At 41.3% G+C, this 25,383-nt stretch overlaps 1 protein-coding gene across 1 annotated transcript in view; it reads right to left on the reverse strand.

Moving 5' to 3' along the window:
* LOC106583397 (butyrophilin-like protein 2) overlaps nucleotides 1-25,383 on the reverse strand; it is a 428,110-nt gene that overhangs the window by 15,517 nt on the left and 387,210 nt on the right. The gene's annotated exons all lie outside the window — the stretch shown is intronic.

The following is a 25,383-nucleotide window of genomic DNA, read 5'->3' on the forward strand; positions in this document are numbered from 1 at the left end:
GGGTGGGGGACAGGGACAGGGTGGGGGAAAGGGACAGGGTGGGGGAAAGGGACAGGGTGGGGGACAGGGACAGGGTGGGGGACAGAGACAGGGTGGGGGACAGGGACAGGGTGGGGGACAGGGACAGGGTGGGGGAAAGGGACAGGGTGGGGGACAGGGACAGGGTAAGGGACAGAGACAGGGTGGGGGACAGGGACAGGGTGGGGGACAGGGACAGGGTGGGGGACAGGGACGTGCCTAGAAAGAAAGGGACAGGGTGGGGGGATGCCTAGTCAATTGTAGAACTGAATGTATTCATTTTTTTGCATCATCACTGCGAGCCAACATGACTCTCAAAAGCTGCGACAGCCGCTGTTTACTTCTGAAGATAACTTTAGTTCTGCCCTAAAAACCTGATTCAAATTCGACACAAACCTTCAAATAGAATGTAATGGCACATTATATAAACTCTTCATAGTGTTTTATTTACATTATAGAGGGGATAAGTTGTACAGATCGGGTGAAAAAAGTTAATTCCCCACACGGCTTATCTCTCCCTTTCCCTATCACGCAGTAGGTTTCGCTTTACCACCCGCCATTTTTAAAAGACCCGACAGAGCTCATTGCCTTCTTCATTCATGCAGAGACAGGCAGCACGAAGGTCTCGTCATTGATTTTGCTGGAAAGGGGAGAAATTGTGATGTACAATGGTATTCGTATTACAGTTGACCTGAAAGTATTATGTTTTTTGGGCTCTAAAGTAAGGTACATTTTACGTTACAGCGCGATGTACAAAATATTGTTAGCTAACTATTATCATGTTTTAATAAGACCCAGGTGCAGACAGTGTTGAAGAAACATAAGTTTAATATTCGAACAAGGGCAGGAAAAAGGACAGGTCAAGGGCAGGCAGAGGTCAGTAATCCAGAGTGGTGGGGCAACGGTACAGGATGGCAGGCAGGCAGGCAGGCTCAGGGTCAGGGCAGGCAGAAAGGTAAAAACCGGGAAATCTAGAAAACAGGAACTTTAGACAAGACAGGAGCAAGGGGAAAAACGCTGGTAGGCTTGATGAACAAAACGAACTGACAACAGTCATGACTCATGAGTCCTCATGGCTCTGTATAATACTGTATATTAGATGGAAGGGAGTTCATGTCTCTGTATAATACTGTATATTAGATGGAAGGGAGTTCATGTCTCTGTATAATACTGCATATTAGATGGAAGGGAGTTCATGTCTCTGTATAATACTGTATATTAGATGGAAGGGAGTTCATGACTGTATAATACTGTATATTAGATGGAAGGGAGTTCATGTCTCTGTATAATACTGTATATTAGATGGAAGGGAGTTCATGTCTCTGTATAATACTGGATATTAGATGGAAGGGAGTTCATGGCTCTGTATAATACTGTATATTAGATGGAAGGGAGTTCATGTCTCTGTATAATACTGTATATTAGATGGGAGTTCCATGTCCTCATGGCTCTGTATAATACTGTACGCTTCCTTGAATTTGTTCTGAAACTGGGGACTGTGAAAAGACCCCCGGTGGCATGTCTGGTGGGGTAAGTGTGTGTGTCAGTTCTGTGTGTAAGTTGACTATGTAAACTATTTGGAATTTCCAAAACATTACTTTTTCTTCAAAAAACAAGAACTGACGCTGTCAGTCTTTCCTCAACTCTTAGCCAAGCGAGACATGCATGCAGAGGCAGCTCTAGCAGGGAAGAAATTTGACAAATTTACTTGTTGGAAAGGTGGCATCCTATAATGATGCCAAGTTGAAAGTCACTGAGCTCTTCGGTACGGGCCATTCTATTGCCAATGTTTGTCTATGGAGAATGTATGGATGTGTGCTCGATGTTATAAACCTGTCAGAAACAGGTGTGGCTGAAATAGCCTAATCCACTCATTTGAAGGGGTGTCCATATACTTGTGTATGTGTACATGTGGATGATAGTATTACGTACTGTCATAGAAATTCAGTACTGAGAGAGACTTGGTCATTTCTTCAAACAATCATCTTTATTTAATATCAATTAATTATTGCAAGAAGGAAACCATCGACCCCACACTCTGAGGTATGTTGCTGAGTGCTGAACTGATAATGAAAAAACAGATGTTATACTGTCAATGGGACCTAAAAATGCTTAGTCAGCCTGGTTCCAACTCCCATAAGCCACCTTGGTTATCTACACAGGATGTTGTTTTGTCCTCATCCAGGCTTAGTTTCCCAGATGGCAGGAAGACGAGACAATGAGGCATTGTTCTAAATTCTTCCAGGCTGCATCACATCTGGCTGTGATTGGGTGTCCCATATGGCGGCGCACAATTGGCACAGTGTTGTCCAGGTTAGGGCCAGGGATAGGCTGTCATTGTAAAAAGCTATTTGTTCTTATACAATACATGCATTTTTTGTTCCATCAAGTTCATATTTATATCCAAAAACAGCATTTTACAGTAGCGGTGAAATTCAGATTTTTTTCTTCTCTGAAATGCTTCCGGTGAACAACGTTACAATTTACAAAATTACTATTCGAAAACATTGGTAAATTATAATATTGTCATTCAAATAATTATATTTTAACATTTCGTAAATGCTACTGTATTGCCAGATTTCAAAATAACTTTACTGGGAAATCACAAGTTGCAATAAACCGGGTGCTGTGCTAAGAACAATAGGCTAGGCTATATAGGTTAGCATCATCTTGTAACCATCTAATTTCAATAATACTATCGTCAATAATCCCTTACCTTTGATTATCTTCATCCATTGGCACTTCCAGGAATCCCAAGTCCACTACAAATGTGGTTTCTTTTGACAAAGTTCATAATTGATGTCCAAATAACTCCAAGTTGTTCCATGTTGTTAGCGCTTCGGTGGCTACTCAAAAGTAGCGCGGGCGGGGGGGTGGGAAGTCACGGCGAAAAGTTAAAAAAGTTTAAAAAATAATCTATTTACGTTCGTTCAAACATGTCAAACGTTGTTTAGCATCAATCTTTAGAGCCATTTTTAACGTGAAACATCAGTAATGTTTCAATCCGACCTCTCCTGTGTCTTGAAAAACGTATTTGAAAATTGTCTCGCGTCACATGATTGAGCAGGTGCAGGCAATAATGGAAGTGACGACATCCCAGGGAGGTCAACTTCCCTTCCTTGTCATCCAGTCTCTGTTGATCATAGACGCTTCAAACAACTTTATAAAGATCGCTGACATCTAGTGGAAGCCGTAGGAGTTGCGAAATGAATACTTTCTCACTGTGGTATCTATTAAACAATGATTAAAAAAAAGAGTACAGCCACAAAATTCTTTTTTTCTCTCACGTTTTCTCAGGTTTTTGCCTGCCATATGAGTTTTGTTATACTTACAGACACCATTCAAACAGTTTTAGAAAATTCAGAGTGTTTTCTATCCAAATCTGGTAATAATATGCATATCCTAGCTTCTGAGTTGGTGTAGGTGGCAGTTAAAAATGGGCACATATTTTTTTCAAAATTCTCAATACTGCCCCCTAGCCCCAACAGGATAACCTCTTACATCTAGGCGTTCCGCTAGCGGAACACCTGCTCCAATATCCAATGATAGGCGTGGCGCGAATTACAAATTCCTCAAAAATACAAAAACTTCCATTTTTCAAACATATGACTATTTCACAGCATTTTAAAGACAAGACTCTCCTTTATCTAACCACACTGTCCGATTTCAAAAAGGCTTTACAGCGAAAGCAAAACATTAGATTATGTCAGCAGAGTACCAAGCCAGAAATAATCAGACACCCATTTTTCAAGCTAGCATATAATGTCACAAAAACCCAGAAGACAGCTAAATGCAGCACTAACCTTTGATGATCTTCATCAGATGACACACCTAGGACATTATGTTATACAATACATGCATGTTTTGTTCAATCAAGTTCATATTTATATCAAAAACCAGCTTTTTACATTAGCATGTGACGTTCAGAACTAGCATACCCCCCTGCAAACTTCCGGAGGAATTTGCTAACATTTTACTAAATTACTCACGATAAACGTTCACAAAAACCATAACAATTATTTTAAGAATTATAGATACAGAACTCCTCTATGCACTCGATATGTCCGATTTTAAAATAGCTTTTTGGTGAAAGCACATTTTGCAATATTCTAAGTACATAGCCCAGGCATCACGGGCTAGCTATTTAGACACCCGGCAAGTTTAGCACTCACCAATATCAGGTTTACTATTATAAAAGTTTGATTACGTTTTGTTGTCTTCGTCAGAATGCACTCCCAGGACTGCTACTTCAATAACAAATGTTGGTTTGGTCCAAAATAATCCATCGTTATATCCGAATAGCGGCGTTTTGTTCGTGCGTCCCAGACACTATCTGAAATGGTAAATCAGGGTCGCGCGCATGGCGCAATTCGTGACAAAAAAAATCTAAATATTCCATTACCGTACTTCGAAGCATGTCAACCGCTGTTTAAAATCCATTTTTATGCCATTTTTCTCGTAAAAAAGCGATAATATTCCGACCGGGAATCTCCTTTTAGCTAAACAGAGGAAAGTAAACAAAGCTTTCGGTCGACGCGGGCACGAGCCTGAGTCTCACAGTACTGTAACCAGCCACTAGCCAAACGCGCTACTTTTTTTCAGCCAGAGCCTGCAAAGCCACGATTCAGCTTTTTACCGCCTTCTGAGACCCTATGGCAGCCGTAGGAAGTGTCACGGGACAGCTAAGATCCTCACTCTTCAATAAACAGAGACAAGAAGAACAACACCTTGTCAGACAGGCCACTTCCTGCCTGAAACCTTGTCAGGTTTTTGCCTGCCAAATGAGTTCTGTTATACTCACAGACACCATTCAAACAGTTTTAGAAACTTTAGGGTGTTTTCTATCCATATGTAATAAGTATATGCATATTCTAGTTACTGGGTAGGAGTGGTAACCAGATTAAATCGGGTACGTTTTTTATCCAGCCGTGAAAATACTGCCCCCTAGCCATAACAGGATAACATAATGTCCTAGGAGTGTCATCTGATGGAGATTGCCAAAGGTTAGTGCATAATTTTAGCTGGTTTCTGCTTTTGGTGACGCCTGACCTTGAATTGAAAATGGATGTTTGTACTTTTGTGGCTATGTACTGTCCTAACATAATCTAACTTTATGCTTTTGCCGTAAAGCCTCTTTGAAAATCGAACAATGTGGTTAGATTAAGGAGATGTTTTTCTTTTAAATTGTGTAAAATAGTTGATTGTTTGAGAAATTGAAATTATTAGATTTTTGATGTTTTGAATTTCCAGCCTTGTTAGCAATCCCGTCTCGGGGTTCATTGCTAACCTGTAGCCCCTGACTTGCCTAGTTAAATAAATAAAGGTAAAACATTTTTTAAATGTTATATCTATATCTCGGGTCACACACCACATCTTGTCTATGAAATGCCAACATTAGGTTTTTATCACCAAGCCATTGTCAGCTCAAGCTATCTCTAAGCTATCTCTAGCAAAACCCATTTTTTTCTTGACCATACATCCAGACTAACTGCAGGAAGCTAGAGTGGAAACTCTCTTTAACAGTTGCCAGCCCAAGCTTCAGAAGACTCCTCTCAGCTAACTCACAAAGGGAGAGAGAGAGTCCAAAGAACCTTACTCTACTTCATAAAACATAAATTTGGTACAAATAAATAACATCTTGTAATCCTCCTACCACAGAGGCAATTACCCCATCCCATTACCCCCCCTGCTGACCTGGCTGAGACAAGACTACAGTCCCATTACCCCCCCTGCTGACCTGGCTGAGACAAGACTACAGTCCCATTACAAGACCACAGATATTAAACCATATAGATATTAAACCATACAGATATTAAACTATACAGATATTAAACCATATAGATATTAAACTATATAGATATTAAACCATATAGATATTAAACTATATAGATATTAAACCATATAGATAATAAACCATATAGATATTAAACTATACAGATATTAAACCATATAGATATTAAACCATACAGATATTAAACTATACAGATATTAAACCATATAGATATTAAACTATATAGATATTAAACCATATAGATATTAAACTATATAGATATTAAACCATATAGATAATAAACCATATAGATATTAAACTATACAGATATTAAACCATACAGATATTAAACTATAAAGATATTAAACTATATAGATATTAAACCATATAGATATTAAACTATATAGATATTAAACTATATAGATATTAAACCATATAGATATTAAATTACATAGATATTAAACCATATAGATATTAAACTGTATTTATATTAAACCATATAGATTTTAGCTCAACCTTCCCACGGTATTAAAACGTACAGTTAATCATAAGATAGATGTGTTCCATCACACCTGCCGAGACACACACACACACACACACACACACACACACACACACACACACACACACACACACACACACACACACACACACACACACACACACACACACACACACACACGAGAGAGAAAGAGAGGGTACTTACAGAGCTGCCAGCAGAGTGGTGTGAGTTCCATTCTGTCTTGATGCTGAGTGAGACTCTGTGATCACCAGTTATAGACTTATAGACCCTCCTCCTCCTCCTTCCTGTTCTGACCACACACACAAGGCTGCTGATGACGTGATGAAACAGGAAGAGAGAGTAGATTATTTTGTCTATACTTCCTCTACCACTGTATATTTCTTCATTGCCACTTCTCCCACCCCTGACTAGGGTCATATCCGTTAAAGCCAACCATTCCCATGTGCTCAACACACTTAACCAGCATGGCTACCACAGCATTCTGCAGCCATACGCCATCCCATCTGGTTTGCACTTAGTGGGACTATCATTTGTTTTTCAACAGGACAATGGCCCAACACACCTACAGGCTGTGTAAGGGTTATTTGACCAAGAAGGAGAGTGATGGAGTGCTGCATCAGATGACCTGTCCTCCATAATCACCCGACCTCAACCCAATTGAGATGGTTTGGGATGAGTTGGACCGCAGAGTGAAAAGCATTCCAGGTGAAGCTGGTTGAGAGAATGCCAAGAGTGTGCAAAGCTGTCATCAAGGCAAAATCAAATCAAATCAAATGTTATTTGTCACATGCGCTGAATACAACAGTTGTACACCTTGCCATGAAATGCTTATTACAAGCCCTTAACCAACAATGCAGTTCAAGAAATAGAGCGAAGAAAATATTTACAAAATAAGCGAAAGTGAAAAAAAATCTTATCATCAATCAATAAGTAACACAAGAAAATTACATAACAATAACGGGGCTATTTACAGGGGGTACCGGTACAGAGTCAATGTGGAGGCTATATACAGGGGGTACCGGTACAGAGTCAATGTGGAGGCTATATACAGGGGGTACCGATACAGAGTCAATGTGGAGGCTATATACAGGGGGTACCGGTACCGAGTCAATGTGGAGGCTATATACAGGGGGTACCGGTACAGAGTCAATGTGGAGGCTATATACAGGGGGTACCGGTACCGAGTCAATGTGGAGGCTATTTACAGGGGGTACCGGTACCGAGTCAATGTGGAGGCTATATACAGGGGGTACCGGTACCGAGTCAATGTGGAGGCTATATACAGGGGGTACCGGTACCGAGTCAATGTGGAGGCTATATACAGGGGGTACCGGTACCGAGTCAATGTGGAGGCTATATACAGGGGGTACCGGTACCGAGTCAATGTGGAGGCTATATACAGGGGGTACCGGTACCGAGTCAATGTGGAGGCTATATACAGGGTGTACCGGTACCGAGTCAATGTGGAGGCTATATACAGGGGGTACCGGTACCGAGTCAATGTGGAGGCTATATACAGGGGGTACCGGTACCAAGTCAATGTGGAGGCTATATACAGGGGGTGCCGGTACCGAGTCAATGTGGAGGCTATATACAGGGGTACCGGTACCGAGTCAATGTGGAGGCTATATACAGGGGGTACCGGTACAGAATCAATGTGGAGGCTATATACAGGGGGTACCGGTACCGAGTCAATGTGGAGGCTATATGCAGGGGGTACCGGTACCGAGTCAATGTGGAGGCTATATACAGGGGGTACCGGTACCGAGTCAATGTGGAGGCTATATACAGGGGGTACCGGTACAGAGTCAATGTGGAGGCTATATACAGGGGGTACCGGTACAGAGTCAATGTGGAGGCTATATACAAGGGGTACCGGTACAGAGTCAATGTGGAGGCTATATACAGGGGGAACCAGTACAGAGTCAATGTGGAGGCTATATACAGGGGGTACAGAGTCAATGTGGAGGCTATATACAGGGGGAACCGGTACAGAGTCAATATGGAGGCTATATACAGGGGGTGCAGAGTCAATGTGGAGGCTATATACAGGGGGTACCGGTACAGAGTCAACGTGGAGGCTATATACAGGGGGTACCGGTACCGAGTCAATGTTTAGGATATATACAGGGGGTACCGGTACCGAGTCAATGTGGAGGCTATATACAGGGGGAACCGGTACAGAGTCAATGTGGAGGCTATATACAGGGGGAACCGATACAGAGTCAATGTGGAGGCTATATACAGGGTGACCCGGTACAGAGTCAATGTGGAGGCTATATACAGGGGGTACCGGTACTGAGTCAATGTGGAGGCTATATACAGGGGGACCCGGTACTGAGTCAATGTGGAGGCTATATACAGGGGGAACCGGTACTGAGTCAGTGTGGAGGCTACATACAGGGGGTACCGGTACAGAGTCAATGTGGAGGCTATATACAGGAGGTACCGGTTCTGAGTCAATGTGGAGGCTATATACAGGGGGAACCGGTACTGAGTCAATGTGGAGGCTATATACAGGGGTTACCGGTACAGAGTCAGTGTGGAGGCTATATACAGGGGGTACAGAGTCAATGTGGAGGCTATATACAGGGGGTACAGAGTCAATGTGGAGGCTATATACAGGGGGTACCGGTACAGAGTCAATGTGGAGGCTATATACAGAGTGTACAGAGTCAATGTGGAGGCTATATACAGGGGGTACCGGTACAGAGTCAATGTGGAGGCTATATACAGGGGGAACCGGTACAGAGTCAATGTGGAGGCTATATACAGGGGGTACAGAGTCAATTTGGAGGCTATATACAGGGGGTACCGGTACAGAGTCAATGTGGAGGCTATATACAGGGGGTACCGGTACAGAGTCAGTGTGGAGGCTATATACAGGGGGTACCGGTACAGAGTCAACGTGGAGGCTATATACAGGGGGTACAGGTACAGAGTCAATGTGGAGGCTATATACAGGGGGAACCGGTACAGAGTCAATGTGGAGGCTATATACAGGGGGTACAGAGTCAATGTTGAGGCTATATACAGGGGGTACCGGTACAGAGTCAATGTGGAGGCTATATACAGGGGGTACAGAGTCATTGTGGAGGCTATATACAGGGGGTACCGGTACAGAGGTAATGTGGAGGCGATATACAGGGGGTACCCGGTACAGAGTCAGTGTGGAGGCTATATACAGGGGGTACTGGTACAGAGTCAACGTGGAGGCTATATACAGGGGGTACAGAGTCATTGTGGAGGCTATATACAGGGGGTACCGGTACAGAGGTAATGTGGAGGCGATATACAGGGGGTACCCGGTACAGAGTCAGTGTGGAGGCTATATACAGGGGGTACTGGTACAGAGTCAACGTGGAGGCTATATACAGGGGGTACAGAGTCAATGTGGAGGCAATATACAGGGTGTACCGGTACAGAGTCAATGTGGAGGCTCTATACTGGCTATGTGCAAGTCAGTCGTGCTAAAAAATTGTTTACATCAACAAAGGAGGTGTGGACAAACTGGACAAAGTGATTGGAACTTACAGCTGGAGGAGGTTGACTGCCAACTGACCCCTAGTCATATTCCATTATGTCATTGATGTGTCCTCATACAATGCCTTCATGATATGGAACAAGATCAACCCTACCTGGATGCCTGATAAGCGGAACAAGAGGAGGGTGTTCCTGGAGCAGCTGGGAAAGACACTTGTAACCCCACACATTCAAAGAAGGGAGCGCCTCCCCCGCACAGCAGCCTCTGCAGTGCTTTTGAGAGCTGTTTTTTTATTTGATGTATTTAGCCTTTATTTAACAAGGTAGGCCAGTTGAGAACAAGTTCTCATTTACAGCTGACACCTGGCTAAGATAAAGTAAAGCAGTGCGACAAAAACAACAACACAGAGTTACACATGGGATAAACAAACGTACAGTCAATAACACAATAGAAAATCTGTATACAGTGTGTGCAAATGAAGTAAAGAGGTATGGCAATAAATAGGCCATAGTGGTGAAGTAATTACAAATTAGCAATTAACACTGGAGTGATAGATGTGCAGATGAGGAAGTGCAAGAATTAATACTGGTATAAATACTGGTGTGCAAAAGAACATAAAAAAACTAATATAGGATTGAGGTAGATAGTTGTTTGGATGGGCTGTATTCAGATGGGCTGTGTACAGCTGCAGCGATCGGTAAGCTGCTCTGACAGCCGAGGCTTGAAGCTAGTGAGGGAGATATGAGTCTCCAACTTCAGAGATTTTTGCAATTCGTTCCAGTCATTGGCAGCAGAGAACTGGAAGGAAAGGCGGCCAAAAGAGGTGATGGCTTTGGGGATGACCAGTGAAATATACCTGCTGGAGCACGTGCTGCGGGTGGGTGTTGCTATTTTGACCAGTGAAATATACCTGCTGGAGCGCGTGCTGCAGGTGGGTGTTGCTATTTTAACCAGTGAGCTGTATCTTGTCCTGATCCACCTGAGGCTACAGCTGGGGCAGGCAAGAGGAGGAGATGCCAATTCTGCCCCCCAAAGAAGGACTGTAAAACAAATACTATGTGCTGCACATGTGAAAAACACATCTGCAAAGTCCATGCGCACACACTTGCATACTGTCCTACATGTGCTAATTAGAGTTGATTGATTTATGTTCTTCACATTTTTGTTTTGTATCTATTATCTTATTTTATTATTATTATTATTTATTGTTGTTGTTTATACACCTTGTGGGTGGGGGCAATGGTTCAAAGAAATGGGAGAAGACTAGTATATTGTAGCTGAATTTCTCAGTGTGCAGTATATAAGAATATATCAATATGTTGCCAACACTTTCAAGACTGTTATTGTTTCCCTTCAGTAAACTGCATACAAACTACTTTCTGCACATAGGCTATACTAGTGCTAACTCTTACTAAAAAATAGTTTACACCTATGCAGTACCTTTAGCGATAATAATAATAATAATAATAAACCTCTACTTTAGTAAAAGAAAACAATCATGACAGGTGTGTTGTAATAAAAACGAGTGGTGTCCACTGATTAAATTCAGTCTTTCTGCACTGTGAAGAAGTAAAACCCAGATATTCACAAAGTTTGTGATGAATGACACGTTGTCTCTGAAAGGAATTTTATAATATCTGTACATTATAGGAACACCTGTAATTACAAAAGTACAATGATTGATGTTTTGCTTTAGCTTTGAGATTAAGAATCAATGGTAGACACCTTGCAAGTGCATGAAAAGATCAACTGTACAAAAGTCTGTTTGTTGAAACTATACTTTCAGTTCCTGTTGATGCCATGTTCCAGTCTTACTTCTGCTAGCACATCCTAGCAATAGGAGGAAGAAGGATTGGGAAACTAACTGCAAATAACAATAAGCTGAACTCTGCCTAGCAGAGACATCTTTGTAATAGCAACTGTTGATTATGAATGTATGAGCTTAAATGGTATTAAAGTTAAGGGACATCACCCTGGGCGGGTGAACCTCAGTAGGGGATAAAAAGGGAAGACACCATCTTGAAAGCTGAGTGTGTTACTTGCAAATGACTGTAAGTGTATACTCCGGGTTGCAAACCAGCTTCCAATCCTTATTAAACAAACTAACCTCTGATCAAAGAAGTTTCCTGTGGTCTCTTGTATGAACTTAGGGCAGAAATACCTTACATTTCTTCATGCAAAATAGATTTGGGGTTTAAAATTCATTAGGATTAGCCCCTTTTTTTCAATTTTCACCTAAAATGACATACCCAAATCTAGATGCCTATAGGCCCTGAAGCAAGGATATGCATATTATTGGTACCATTTGAAAGGAAACACTTTGAAGTTTATGGATATGTAAAAGGAATGTAGGAGAATATAACACAATAGATCTGGTAAAAGATAATACAAAGAAAAAATAAACATACTTTTGTATTTTTTTTGTACCATCATTTTTGAAATGCAAGAGAAAGGCCATAATTGAATACATCTTTTAAACATTCATAGTGTAGGTTGGAAAACATATGTGAAACCCTAGGCTAATGACTTGTCCAAAAGCTAATTGGTGTCAGGAGTCAGCTAACCTGGAGTCTTGAGACAAGATTGGAGATATTGGTTAGAGCTGCCCTGCCCTATAAAAAACTCACAAAATTTAAGTTTGCTATTCATAAGAAGCATTGCCTGATGTGAACCATGCCTCAAACAAAACAGAAATCAGAAGACCTAAGATTAAGAATTGTTTTAACAGTTGTCCAAAGGAGTAGACCAAGGTGCAGCATGGTAAGTGTTCCTCTTGATCTTTATTTTAACTCAGAACACTATGTAAAACAATAAACAAAGAAATACCGACTGTCACGTTCTGCAGGCTTACAGAGCTGTGCAACAAACAAGATCCCACAACACAAGGAGGGAAAAGGGCTGCCTAAGTATGGTTCCCAATCAGAGACAACGGTAGGCAGCTGCCTCTGATTGGAAACCATACCTGGCCAAAACATAGAAATATAAAGCATAGAATGCCCACCCCACACCCTGACCTAACCAAATAGAGAAATATACCGTCTCTCTCAGCTCAGGGCGTGACAATTGTTGACTTGCATAAAGCTGGAAAGGATTACAAAGTATCTCTAAAAGCCTTGATGTTCATCAGTCCTCGGTTTGACAAATTTTCTGTAAATGTAGAAAGTTCAGCACTGTTGCTACTCTCCCCAGGAGTGGCCATCCTGCAAAGATGACTGCAAGCGCACAGTGCAGAATGCTCAATGAGGTTAAGAAGAATCTGAGAGTGTCAGCTACGAACGAATTCCACAAAATTAATTGCCAAGTTTATCAAGATATTTTGCAGGAGAATGTAAGGCTCTGTCCACCAATTGAAGCTCAACAGAAGTTGGGTGATGCAACAGGACAACGACCAAAAACACAGAAGTAAATCAGCAGAATAAACAGAATAAAATACGCCTTCTGGTATGGCCCAGTCAGAGTCCTGACCTCAACCCGATTAAGATGCTGTGGCATGAACTCAAGAGAGCGTTCACACCAGACATCCCAAGAATATTGCTGAACTGAAACAGTTTTGTAAAGAGGAATGGTCCAAAATTCCTCCTGGCCGTTGTGCAGGTCAGATTCGCAAATACAGAAAACGTTTGGTTGAGGTTATTGCTGCCAAAGGAGGGTCAACCTGTAATTAAATCCAAGGGTTCACATAATGTTTCCAACCTGCACTGCGAATGTTTACACTGTGTTCAATAAAGACATGAAAACGTATAATTGTTTGTGAGTTAGTAGTTTAAGCAGACTGTGTTTGTCTATTGATGTGACTTTGATGAAGACCAATTTATGCAGAAATCCAGGTAATTCCAAAGGGTTCACTAACTTTTTCTTGCCACTGTATATCCTTCATCAGTATAAAGGAGGAAATGTTGCTTACTTATTGAGCAAATTCAAAGCTGTAATGCATCCTGATGTCTTTGCTTGCTGGTTCTGTAGGGCCCCCAGAGACAACTGCAGGTCTTGACTGATGGTCTTGCAGTCAGCAACCAACTTCTGGTAGACAGACTGCTCACTCTATACAAGTGCTTGGTTTCGTTTTGAAGGGAGGCATTAGACCATTCTCTTTGTATGACTGGTGGAGGAGAGTCAGGCGTGTTCTATTGATGCTGAAAGACAAATTCCAGATACAAATATTTTGTCATTATTATACAATAGATAGCCGTAATCACCGCCAGACACACCTGGCTAACTGGATGGGTCATGTAATCATCTGGCGAAATGTATATGTAGCTAGCTAGCTAAACAATGAACCATAATCCCAATCCATAGAGTACTAGCAATAAAAACCAATTGTCATAGCTAGCTAAAGTTAACCTGTTAGGGCTAGGGGGCAGCATTTGCACGTCTGGATAAAAAAATTTACCCGATTTAATCTGGTTACTAATCCTACCCAGTAACTAGAATATGCATATACTTATTATATATGGATAGAAAACACTCTAAAGTTTCTAAAACTGTTTGAATGGTGTCTGTGAGTATAACAGAACTCATTTGGCAGGCAAAACCCTGAGACATTTTCTGACAGGAAGTGGATACCTGATGTGTTGTATTGACTTTAAACCTATCCCATTGAAAAACACAGGGGCTGAGGAATATTTTGGCACTTCCTATTGCTTCCACTAGATGTCACCAGCCTTTACAAAGTGTTTTGAGTCTTCTGGAGGGAGATCTGACCGAACAAGAGCCATGGAACGATGATGTCCCATTAGACACCTGGCGCGCGAGTTCATGTTGGGTACCCTCGTTCCAATACGTTATAAAAGAGTATGCATTCGTCCACCTTGAATATTATTCATGTTCTGGTTAAAAAAGGCCCTAATGATTTATGCTATACAACGTTTGACATGTTTGAACGAACGTAAATATATTTTTTCCCCTCGTTCATGACGAGAAGTCCGGCTGGCTTAGATCATGTGCTAACAAGACGGAGATTTTTGGACATAAATGATGAGCTTTTTTGAACAAAACTACATTCGTTATGGACCTGTGATACCTGGAAGTGACATCTGATGAAGAGAATCAAAGGTAATGGATTATTTACATAGTATTTTCGATTTTAGATCTCCCCAACATGACGTCTAGTCTGTATCGCAACGCGTATTTTTCTGGGCGCAGTGCTCAGATTATTGCAAAGTGTGATTTCCCAGTAAGGTTATTTTTAAATCTGGCAAGTTGATTGCGTTCAAGAGATGTAAATCTATAATTCTTTAAATGACAATATAATATTTTACCAATGTTTTCTAATTTTAATTATTTAATTTGTGACGCTGACTTGACTGCCGGTTATTGGAGGGAAACGATTTCCTCAACATCAATGCCATAGTAAAACGCTGTTTTTGGATATAAATATGAACTTGATAGAACTAAAAATGCATGCATTGTCTAACATAATGTCCTAGGAGTGTCATCTGACGGAGATTGTAAAAGGTTAGTGCATCATTTTAGCTGGTTTTATGGTTTTGGTGACCCTGTCTTTGACTTGACAAAACATTACACACAACTCTTGTAAATGTACTGTCCTAACATACTCTAAATTTATGCTTTCGCCGTAAAACCTTTTTGAAATCGTAAAACGTGGTTAGATTAAGGAGATGTTTATCTTTCAAAGGGTGTAAAATAGTTGTATGTTTGAAAAATTTGAATTTTGACATTTATTTGGATTCAAATTTGCCGCTCTTGAAATGCACCTGCTGTTGATGGAGTGCACCACGGGTGGCACGCTAGCGTCCCACCTAGCCCATAGAGGTTAAGCGAATCTGACTGTAATTGTTTTCCATTAATTGTTTTTCCTGTTTCAACAGACATGCTACCTTGTTCTGGTCCTGCTGTTTCTACTCTCTCCCTGACCTGTTGTTTCTACTCTCTCCCTGACCCGCGTTTTCAACTCTTTTCCAGACCTGCTGTTTCTACTCTCTCCCTGGCCTGCTGTTTCTACTCTCTCCCTGACCTGCTGTTTCTACTCTTTCCCTGACCTGCTGCTTCTTCTCTCTACCTGACCTGCTGTTTCTTCTCTCTCCCTGACCTGCTTTTTCTACTCTCTCCCTAACCTGCTGTTTCTACTCTCTCCCTGACCTGCTGTTTCTACTCTCCCTGACCTGCTGCTTCGAATCTCTCCCTGACCTGCTGTTCCTACTCTCTCCCTGACCTGCTGCTTTGACTCTTTCCCTGACCTGCTGCTTCGACTCTCTCCCTGACCTGCTGTTTCTAATCTCTCCCTGACCTGCTGTTTCTACTCTCTCCCTCACGTGCTGTTTCAACTCTCTCCCTGACCTGCTGTTTCTACTCTCTCCCTGACCTGCTGTTTCTACTCTCTCCCTGACCTGCTGCTTTGACTCTCTCCCTGACCTGCTCTTTCTACTCTCTCCCTGACCTGCTGTTTCTACTCTCTCCGAGGTGGGTTGGCTGAGTACTTCAATCTGGCCAACCCAATCCCTGTACAGTTGTCTTCTTCCCCAGGAAATTGTTTAATGTTTACCTTAAATCCTACATCTTGATCTTCTTTGACTCCTATTCTGTAAGTTACTCGTCCGTGATGGTCAGTATTTTATATTGTTTGTCTTTTACTTCTTATCAATGACAACAGTGTCAGATGATTAGTGCCGGAAGGTGGTGGATCTGAATGTATCAGAAAGATTACCAAGACTATGATGCAGCTCAGAGTCCCTACTCTTCCTAAAAACAGCCAACCCTCTCCTGCCCTTAGTCGATCTGCTAGGTACCACCCCATACTCACACCTCTAGGAGCACACACAGTGATGAACGGTCAGGATAGGGAATCTTCGTTAAGGAGGTAACCCCCAAACCCTGTTGGTACCTGGTTCTTCTCCTAACTCTGTGTGTGATCAGCAGTGCTCATATGTGTACGTAACCTTTTGCAGTGGGTAACGTGGACCCAAGTGACTCTCTCAGCTATTCTAATGGTAAAGGCGGTTTTGTATCCGAGCCTGGTATGGGCCTTCCCAACGGGGCTGCTTCCAGTCTTTTCTCCTCAGAGACTGGATCCACACCCAGTCTCCTTGTTGGATTGAGTAAATCACCTTCTCCTGTAATTCACCTGTTGGACACAAAATCTTGGACATATAGGTTTGGTTAACAAACAGTCTTCTCATGTATTCTGCTTGTATATCTTCAACTTCTATGTCTAGCTGTTCTGGTCTCCCTAACACTGGCATTCTATTTGTTCTACCTGATTAGCTAAAATGTCATCCATTATTTAAAGGCCTTCCCTGTAGCTCAGTTGGTAGAGCATGGCGTTTGCAACACCAGGGTTGTGGGTGCAATTCCCACGGGGGGCCAGCACAGAAAAAAAGGATGTATGAAATGTATGCATTCACTACTGTAAGTCGCTCTGGATAAGAGCGTCTGCTAAATGACTGAAATGTAAATCTAAAATGAAATAAATCCTAGTAAACCAAATCTAGGAATAATATCTTGACCTAATATTTTAGCTACCATAATCGTGTCCGCCAAGTAAGTTGGGAACGCTTCTACCCATTTACTATATTTATCTATTATCATTTTTTAAAGTATTTTGTTATCCCATAGGTCACAATGTCTTTCCTAACCTGCAGTGTTTCCTAACCTGCTCTACCATCCTTCCTCCCTGTTGACACATGGCTCTGCCCATGTGTCAATCTTGCCGCATATCTAAACAGTGACTTAGATAGGCTGATACTATCTGTTCCTTTATTTTGAGCCTCACACTTACAAATAGCTCACCTTTCTAGCAAAAGTACAGCATCTAGTAGATACAAAATCAACTGAGCATGTGTAATAGGTTTCACAGAGGTAGATACCATACCTCTGTAGCAGAATCCTCAACTACCCGTACTGACCCCCCCACTCTAAATCCCTCCTTATAGTAGCTGAGTATATATAACATCCTTCAGTTATAACTCGGGGCTGCTTTCTTTATCAAAACATTGGATAATTGCCTTATGCTTGGGACCAATATATGAAGGGTACAGCTTCTACGCTGTCTATAATTTAACTATGCTGGTCTCCAATCAGTAACTGTTATCTAAACCCTCAGTGTCACTTCTATCTTCTCCTCCTCCTGGCCCTCCTCCTTTCCTCCTACTACTCCCAAACCATCAAGGTCTCAGCAGTGCTTGGGAGCACTTCTCTGTCTGCCCTTCCTTCTATCTGTCAGTCGCTCTTTCTCATAACAGTCAGTGTCAAATATTGGTTCTGTTTCCACCTATTGACTAACGGTCTCACTGTCCCCCTGTTGGCTCTCATGGATTTTAGAAAAATCAACATGTCTATAGTAGTAGTCTCTGAGATTATTCCATAGTTACTTAAGTTTATCTCGATAATCTCAATGATCCTGGATCATCACAGATGTCATATATCCCTGTCCTGTTGGCTTAGAATATGTCCTAAATTCTTAACTTCTTTGTGATAGGGGGCAGTATTTTCACGGCCGGATATAAAACGTACCCGATTTAATCTGGTTACTACTCCTGCCCAGAAACTAGAATATGCATATAATTAGTAGATTTGGATAGAAAACACTCTAAAGTTTCTAAAACTGTTTGAATGGTGTCTGTGAGTATAACAGAACTCAAATGGCAGGTCAAAACCTGAGAGATTCCTTTACAGGAAGTGGCCTGTCTGACCATTTCTTGAACTTCTTTGCCATCTCTATCTTTTACAAAGGATCTCTGCTCTAACGTGACACTTCCTACGTCTTCCATGGGCGCTCAGAGCCCGGGAAAAACCTAAATGTCGTCATCCGAGCCCCAGGCTGAAACACATTATCGCCTTTCTCAAGTGGCCAATCAAGGGACTGTGGGCTTAGGTGCGTGCCCTGGCCGCCCCCGTCTTTGTGATTTTTCCTTTGTTTGCCGAAAAGGAGATTCCCGGTTGGAATATTATCGCTTTTTTACGAGATAAATTGCATAAAAATTGATTTTAAACAGCGGTTGACATGCTTCGCAGTACGGTAATGGAATATTTATAATTTTTTTGTCACGAATTGCGCCAAGCGCGCGACCCTGATTTACCATTTCGGATAGTTTCTGGAACGCACGAACAAAACGCCGCTATTCGGATATAACGATGGATTATTTGGGACCAAACCAACATTTGTTATTGAAGTAGCAGTCCTGGGAGTGCATTCTGACGAAGACAACAAAAGGTAATCAAACTTTTATAATAGTAAATCTGATTTTGGTGAAGGCTAAACTTGCCGGGTGTCTAAATAGCTAGCCCGTGACGGCTGGGCTATGTACTTAGAATATTGCAAAATGTGCTTTCACCAAAAATCTATTTTAAAATTGGACATATCGAGTGCCAAAACCTGAGAAGATTTTGTACAGGAAGTACCCTGACTGACCATTTCTTGGCCTTCTTTGTCATCTCTATCCATTACAAAGTATCTCTGCTGTTACGTGACACTTCCTACGGCTCCAATGGGCTCTCAGAGCCTGGGAAAAAGCTGAATGACGTAATTCAAACCCCTGGCTGAAACACATTATCGCGTTTGTCAAGTGGCCGATCAGGGGACAGTGGGCAAAGGCACGTGCACTGGCTGCCCCCGTCTTTCTGTTTTTCCCTCTATTTACCGAAACGCAGATTCCCATAGAGGAGTTCTGTATCTATAATTCTTAAAATAATTGTTATGCTTTTTGTGAACGTTTATCGTGAGTAATTTAGTAAATTGTTAGTAAATTCCCCGGAAGTTTGCGGGGGGTATGCTAGTTCTGAACGTCACATGCTAATGTAAAAAGCTGTTTTTTTATATAAATATGAACTTGATTGAACAAAACATGCATGTATTGTATAACATAATGTCCTAGGTGTGTCATCTGATGAAGATCATCAAAGGTTAGTGCTGCATTTAGCTGTCTTCTGGGTTTTTGTGACATTATATGCTAGCTTGAAAAATGGGTGTCTGATTATTTCTGGCTGGGTAGTCTGCTGACATAATCTAATGTTTTGCTTTCGCTGTAAAGCCTTTTTGAAATCGGACAGTGTGGTTAGATAAAGGAGAGTCTTGTCTTTAAAATGCTGTGAAATAGTCATATGTTTGAAAAATGGAAGTTTTTGTATTTTTGAGGAATTTGTAATTCGCGCCACGCCTATCATTGGATATTGGAGCAGGTGTTCCGCTAGCGGAACGTCTAGATGTAAGAGGTTAAAGCTTACTGTTTGCTATCTACCTGACGTTAGCTGGCTCGCTAGCTAACATTACGTGTATGACTTGTGTAGTAATATTATCTCAAAAATCCATTTGCATTGCTAGTTATAGCCTAATGTTAGCTAGCTAACTAGCTAACATTGAACCTATTCGGTTAACCTCTTGGGGCTAGGTGGGACGCTAGCGTGCCACCCGTGGTGCACTCCATCAACAGCAGGTGCATTTCAAGAGCGGCAAATTTGAATCCAAATAAATGTCAAAATTCAAATTTTTCAAAAATACAACTATGTTACACCATTTGAAAGATAAACATCTCCTTAATCTAACCACGTTTTACGATTTCAAAAAGGTTTTACGGCGAAAGCATAAATTTAGAGTATGTTAGGACAGTACATTTACAAGAGTTGTGTGTAATGTTTTGTCAAGTCAAAGACAGGGTCACCAAAACCATAAAACCAGCTAAAATGATACACTAACCTTTTACAATCTCCATCAGATGACACTCCTAGGACATTATGTTAGACAATGCATGCATTTTTAGTTCTATCAAGTTCATATTTATATACAAAAACAGCGTTTTACTATGGCATTGATGTTGAGGAAATCGTTTCCCTCCAATAACCGGCAGTCAAGTCAGCGTCACAAATTAAATAATTAAAATTAGAAAACATTGGTAAAATATTATATTGTCATTTAAAGAATTATAGATTTACATCTTTTGAACGCAATCAACTTGCCAGATTTAAAAATAACCTTACTGGGAAATCACACTTTGCAATAATCTGAGCACTGTGCCCAGAAAAATACGCGTTGCGATACAGACTAGACGTCATGTTGGGGAGATCTAAAATCGAAAATACTATGTAAATAATCCATTACCTTTGATTCTCTTCATCAGATGTCACTTCCAGGTATCACAGGTCCATAACGAATGTAGTTTTGTTCAAAAAAGCTCATCATTTATGTCCAAAAATCTCCGTCTTGTTAGCACATGATCTAAGCCAGCCGGACTTCTCGTCATGAACGAGGGGAAAAAATATATTTCCGTTCGTTCAAACATGTCAAACGTTGTATAGCATAAATCATTAGGGCCTTTTTTAACCAGAACATGAATAATATTCAAGGTGGACGAATGCATAGCCTTTTATAACGTATTGGAACGAGGGTACCCAACATGAAGTAGCGCGCCAGGTGTCTAATGGGACATCACCGTTCCATGGCTCTTGTTCGGTCAGATCTCCCTCCAGAAGACTCAAAACACTTTGTAAAGGCTGGTGACATCTAGTGGAAGCAATAGGAAGTGCCAAAATATTCCTAAACCCCTGTGTTTTTCAATGGGATAGGTTTAAACTCAATACAACACATCAGGTATCCACTTCCTGTCAGAAAATGTCTCAGGGTTTTGCCTGCCAAATGAGTTCTGTTATACTCACAGACACCATTCAAACAGTTTTGGAAACTTTAGAGTGTTTTCTATCCATATATAATAAGTATATGCATATTCTAGTTACTGGGTAGGATTAGTAACCAGATTAAATCGGGTACATTTTTTTTATCCAGACGTGCAAATGCTGCCCCCTAGTCTGCTCTGGGGTTCAACAGATTGTTCACCTAGTCTGCTCTGGGGTTCAACAGATTGTTCAACTAGTCTGCTCTGGGATTCAACAGATTGTTGTTCCAGATTTGGCAGTTTAGAAGCATGATGAGAAGATTTAGGGCCATGCACAGACATTTGCTCAAACAAATAGAATGGCACCCCGAAAACTGTATTTCCTGGAACAGCAGTCCTCATTGAGAAATTATTACAGAAAATGGGGAAGACAGCACAATCTGACGAGTAAAGTCATTGGCTAAACTATTTTGAAATTGAATAAATTCTGCACTTATTAACGATAACCAACACAATTCAAGTCAAAATAGAAGATTAGTAAATACTGTATCCATGACTATATCCAACCCCACTCTAAATACTGTATCCATGACTATATCCAACCCCACTCTAAATACTGTATCCATGACTATATCCAACTCTACATACTGTATCCATGACTACATCCAACCCCACTCTAAATACTGTATCCATGACTATATCCAACTCTATCTACTGTATCCATGACTACATCCAACCCCACTCTAAATACTGTATCCATGACTATATCCAACTCTAAATACTGTATCCATGACTACATCCAACTCTATATACTGCATACATGACTATATCCAACTCTATATACTGTATCCATGACTATATCCAACCCCACTCTAAACACTATTGTGCCTAATCCTTATTGTTGCTAGCTTCACAACACAACACGGTCCGGTCGAGCCTCACTAGCCAGATGAAGCTAGCTGGCTGCTGATAACTTTAGCTTTGGGCAACAGGGTTAAGTAGCTGGCTAGCTATTTATTTTCATGAACTGAAGTTCAATTTCAATAGGCGAACAACAAGTGGCAACATAGCTAATACTTACAAGGATTCCTAAATCATTGCTAAGAATACTGAAAATGACTGCAGTTTCTACTGGTCATTGTTTTCAGGCTGGTTGTATTGATGCTAGCTAGCTACCCGAGAAGTTGCGGTCGAACAAATAATGCCTTATTACCAACGCGGTATTGTAAACACATCGCCCGTGGCCGGTGTTTGCAGACTTATGTACAGCTTTGACAGTGCTACTGATATTAGAAATTCAGAACACACACACACACACACACACACACACACACACACACCTGTTATTTGACGTGTCAAATTAAAAAGCCTATTTAACGCGTCAAATAGTGTTATTTAACGTGCATCTTTTTTGACACGCAAAGACCCAAACGGCGTTCCATAGTATGTCATGAAGCTAATAGCAGTGACGCTATTACTGTGTAATTCCAGTAGGGCAACATCTGAAAATTAGTGCACTTGGTAGTGTGTACCGGTTCTCGACCAGCTGCGAAAGCCAACATCACCCACGTCAGAGAACGGTTGATTGTCAAGGGCAATGAATTCCATTAATTGATTTCACCTTTGAGTCGTCTCGCTGAAATGTTCTTACTCTTTCAAATGACTGCTGGACTTGCTGACTGCTCGATCAACAAAATGTGGGTTAGTTTTGGAAAGCTGTGTAGCGCAATTTGTTTTAGGTGGCGTCATTACGTCATGGAACTACGTTATATAGGGACGCACGTCAGCTTTGACATCGGTTTTTCACATCGGCGTTAAACTAGATCGGGCCGATACCGATGTTGGCATTTTTAGCTAATATCGTCCGATTCCGATATGTTCACCGATATATCGTGCATCCCTAGTGGAGTGCTGCACAGATGATTGTCCTTCTGGAAGGTTCTCCGATCGCCACAGAGGAACTCTGGAGCTCTGTCAGAGTGACCATCTATTTCTAGATCACTTCCCTGACCAAGTCCCTTCTCCCCCAATTGGGCCAGCTCTAGTAAGAGTCTTGGTGTTTACAAACTTATTCCATTTAAGAATAATGGAGGCCACTGTGTTCTTGGGGACCTTCAACGCTGCAGACAATTGTTGGTACATTTCCCTAGATCTGTGCCTCGACACAATCCTGTCTGTCTCGGAGCTCTACGGAAGATTTGTTCGATCTCATGGCTTGGTTTTGGCTCTGACATACACTGTCAACTGTGGGACCTTATATAGACAGGTGTGTGCCTTTCCAAATCATGTCCAATCAATTGAATTTACCACAGATGGACTCCAATCAAGTTGTAGAAACATCAAGGATGATCAATGGAAACAGGATGCACCTGTTCAATTTTTTGTCTCATAGCAAAGGGTCCGAATACTTATGTAAATAAGTATATATTTTTTTACCAGTTTTCAATGTGTCAATATGGGGTTGTGTGTAGATTGATGAGGAAAAAACATGTAATTTAATCAATTTTAAAATAAGGCTGTAACATAACAAAATGTGGAAAAGTAAAAGGGGTCTGAATACTTTATCAATACACTGTATCATTAACTCCAAAATTAATGTAACAACTACAGAATGCCCCTTTAATTTAATTCTCTATCAATAGTCAATTGCATCCAGTATCTTCACAAGGTCCTTTGCTGTTGTTCTGGGATTGATTTGTACATTTCGCACCAAAGTACGTTCATCTCTAGGAGACAGAACGCGTCTCCTTCCTGAGCGGTATGACGGCTGCGTGGTCCCATGGTGTTTATACTTGCGTACTATTGTTTGAACAGATGAACGTGGTACATTCAGGCATTTGAAAATGGCTCCCTAGGATGAACCAGACTTGTGGAGGTCTACATTTTTATTTCTTAGGTCTTGACTGATTTCTTTTGATTTTCCCATGATGTCAAGCAAAGAGGCACTGAGTTTGAAGGTAGGCCTTGAAATACATCCACAGGTACACCTCCAATTGACTCAAATGATGTCAATTAGCCTATCAGAAGCTTCTAAAGCCATGACATCATTTTCTGGAATTTTCCAAGCTGTATAAAGGCACAGTCAACTTAGTGCATGTAAACTTCTGACCCACTGGAATTGTGTTACAGTGAATTACAAGTGAAGTAATCTGTAAACATTTGTAGGAAAAATGACTTGTGTCATGCACAAAGTAGATGTCCTAACCGACTTGCCAAAACTATAGTTTGTTAACCACTTGAGCCACAGACTCCAAATAAGTGTCATGCTGTTGGAAAAATTGTGCACAACAATGCACAGGTCTCATTTTCACAATTCGGACATGAATTCACTTTGCAAAGCTAATAAACATGTGGAAATGTGAGCAGCGTTTTGAATTCCTAGTTGAATTAGTTAGGGAGAGTAAACAAAGTACAAACTTTTTTTTAGATTTGAATTTCAATAGCTCCTTGTTTATGTGACCTACTGACCTCAAACAAGGTTCAGAATGTCCACTCAGTGGGCGCCTTGATGGAGGCCTCCTCGTGCACCTGGTGACCCACCCGCTTTTATCCGCTCAGAGACTAAGTCTCCAACCCAACCTCCAGCCTGAGTGCTGCCCCCAGCCCCTGAGTCACGCCCGGTGGCATCATCAGAGGCTTTTCTGTCTTACAAACTGGACATCAGTTGCCGGTACTAACCTTCAGCGAACTTTAACTGCGTTTTAACACCCAATCGACATCAAGTGCCAGCGCAATATTTATAGGCTTGAGAACCAAATACCCCTCGCAGTATCTAGCGGCACCATCAACCGGGTGACGGAAGAAGCAACAGAAAATAATCACCCCTTTCAATCATTTGCCCTTGTTTGAAGTCAGTAGGTCACATGACCAAGGAGCTATTGAAATTTGAAAGTTTGTAAAATCATGTGTGATTAAAACAGACAAACTAAAGGGTGTGCAATGTGTAGGCCCACTGAGTGGACATTTTGAACCTTGTTTGAGAACAGTAGGTCACATGATCAAGGAGCTATTGAAATTCTAAAATTAG

Source organism: Salmo salar, chromosome 18 (genome assembly GCF_965601325.2).
Source record: "Salmo salar chromosome 18, fSalSal1, whole genome shotgun sequence".
Taxonomy (NCBI): domain Eukaryota; kingdom Metazoa; phylum Chordata; class Actinopteri; order Salmoniformes; family Salmonidae; genus Salmo; species Salmo salar.